Source organism: Otolemur garnettii, unplaced genomic scaffold (assembly GCF_000181295.1).
Source record: "Otolemur garnettii isolate 467f Iridium unplaced genomic scaffold, OtoGar3 scaffold00022, whole genome shotgun sequence".
Classification (NCBI taxonomy): Eukaryota; Metazoa; Chordata; class Mammalia; order Primates; family Galagidae; genus Otolemur; species Otolemur garnettii.
In genome coordinates, this window is record NW_003852417.1 from 3,437,393 (window position 1) to 3,440,466 (window position 3,074).

Consider the following 3,074-nt stretch of genomic DNA (forward strand, 5'->3'; position numbering starts at 1 on the left):
AGCTCACAGCAACCTCCAACTCCTGGGCTCAAGCGAGTCTCCTGCCTCCGCCTCCCAAGTAGCTGGGACCACAGGTGCCTGCCACAATGCCTAGCTATTTTTTGGTTGCAGCCATCATTGTTGCTTTTGGCAGGCCCAGGCTGGATTCGAACCTGCCACCTTAGGTGTACGTGGCTGGCACCTTAGCCACTTGAGCCACAGGCACTGAGCCATGTTAACCAGTTTGATGAAAATATTTCAAATTGGATATAAAACCAGTACCACTGTACCCCATGACTACATTAATGTACACAGCTATGACTTAATACAAATTTTTTTAAAAAAGGAAACTGTTGTGGTTTGAAATGTTGTATTGATAAATTGGTTTTCACCTTGAAGACATATGTTTACCTCATTTAAATGAGTGGTTAAATCCACTACAAATGCTAAATCTGTAAGCCAGTTTTCTGGTGCCATTGTCAGTGTCTAGCACCAATTTGATTTTTGATACCATAAATGACTTGATAACGTGTCTCAAATCATAAAATCTTTTCAACATTTGGCCTTGACTTAGCCATCATATTTCTGAAAAGTAAATGATGTTGCCATAGTTAGCGTGGAATTGGCAATGATTCAATCCCTTGGCCCTTACGATGGCTTTCACCATCTTGATGACAATTTAGCTTTTGTGTATAATTTTCTTGAAGTACTATGCAATGATACTTCATCAAACTTGTTTTGGGCAGCAATTGAATTGTCTTCTGTTAATTTGACAAGCCCTCTCTTTTACCTACCATCCCGGGGGCACCGTCAGTAACAACACTACATATGCTGACAATGGCCAAAGAAAGTCACTTTAACATATTTTTTTACTTCTTTGTATAAATCCCTTGATTTAGTTGTGTATTTTAATAGCACTAAAGAAGCCATTTCTTCAGTGACATTATATTCATCATCAATACCTCTGATAAAAATGTGACAGGCTATAGGCCAGGCACGGTGGCTCATGCCTATAATACCAGCACTCTGGAGGCCGAGGAGGGTGGATTGTCTGAGCTCACAGGTTCGGGACCAGCCTGAGCAAGAACGAGACCCTGCCTCTAAAAGTAGCCTGGTGTTGTGGTGGGCACCTATAGTCCCAGCTAGTCGGGAGACTGAGGCAAAGAGAATAGGTTGGACCCAAGAGCTTGAGGTTGCTGTGAGCTATGATGCCATGGCACTCTACCGAGGGCAAAAAAGTGAGACTCAGTCTCAAAAAAAAAAAAAAATGGCAGGTTAAGCCACATTTGTAACATCATTGCTGTCATCTATCACCAAAGGATAAAATTTAAAATGAGCAGCTCTCCCTTCCAAACTTCTTTTGATAGCACCAATGTTGAGCGTGACTCTTGATTTAGGCTTGTGGCAGAGACGGTGAGCTATCGCAATCTGAACTCCTGGTTGTGCACAGTGAGAGAGCTGTAGCCGGTACACACCACCTGCTGCACTATGCTCCCGGCTCCCCTGGCGGGCGGTCAAGCATGTCCTTTGCAATGGAACGGGAGCAGAAGTGATATTCACAACTACTTACCCTGGGTGTCTCTTCCCTCTTTCCACCAGCTGGTGTTTATACATGGGGCATCCCCAGCTTCTACCACGCAGACCACTGCAGTGCCCTGGGGTATGGTAGAGTGGTGACGTGGGAGGAATCCCAATCTAAAATGACCAGGAAGACCAGTGTTGTGCACTCCTCATGGCCTGCTCACTGTGAGGCTGTTACTTTAGAGGAAATAAGATTCTGGAGTTTTAAGCCGCTATATTTGGAAATCATCTGGCCCAGCAGTTTAGCTTGACTTTGACTTACACATAGCTTAATATTCCCACAGTGAAGAATTTGGGCTAACACACCAACAAAGAGGACTGGGCAGACCCAACCACAAGACACACACACCTTCCCAGGGGCGCTTGGCAGACAGGTGACAACTCGCGTCGGGACTTTCTCATCCATTCTGAGGCTCGGGTCACAGGCAGAGTAGGTCTCGCTCTCAACAGGGAAGAGGAAGGTGAAGTGTTTTTAAAAAAATTGTGGTGAAAACGCACGTCACATGAAGTGCATCACTTTAACCGTTTTTAGGGTGCAGTTGAGCAGCATTAAGTGTGTTCACTCTGTCGCACAGCCATCACGCAGAGCGTTTTCACCATTCCAGACTCAAACTCTGTCCTTACTAAACCCTAACTCTCCATTTCCCCCTCCCAGCCCCTGCCGCCACCACCCTCATCTGTCTCCGTGAACTTGGCTACTCTAGACACCTTGTGTGAGTGGAGTCCTACAGTATTTGTCCTTTTTTTTTTTTTTTTTTGAGACAGAGTCTCACTTTCTTGCCCCTGATAGAGTGCTACGGCATCATAGTTCACAGCAACCTCAAACTCTTGGGCTCAAGCAATCCTGTTGACTCAGCCTCTCAAGTAGCTAGGACTACAGGCACCCACCTTAACGCCCGGCTATGGTTTTTTTTTTTTTTTTTTTGAGACAGGGTCTCATTTTGTCACCCTCGGTAGAGTGCAATGGCATCACAGCTCACAGCAACCTCCAGCTCATGGGCTTAGGCAATTCTCTTGTAGCTGGGACCACAGGCGCCCACCATGACACCTGACTATTTTTTGTTGCAGTTTGGTCGGGGTCGGATTCGAACCCACCACCCTCAGTATGTGGGGCCGGCACCCTACCCAGTGAGCCACAGGGGCTGCCCAGGCCTGGCTATTTTTCTTTTAGAGATGAGGTCTCACTATTGTTCTTGAACTTCTGAGCTCAAGCAATCCATCTGCTTTGGCCTCCCATAGTGCCAAGATTACTTGAGTGAGCCACTGTGCCCCACCTATTTGTCCTTTTGTGAGTGACTTACTCCACTTAGCAAAATATTGCTAAGGTCCATCCATGCCGGAGCATGTCAGAATTTCTTGCCACCTTAAGCCTGCATCATACTCCACTTGGTTTATCCATTCTTCTGTTGGTGGACACTTGGGTTGTTTCCATCTCTGGGCTATTGCAAACAAATGGAGGCTTCCACTCTACCTCCTGGGTGTGTACGCTGTGGCGACTGTTGGGCAGGTAGCTT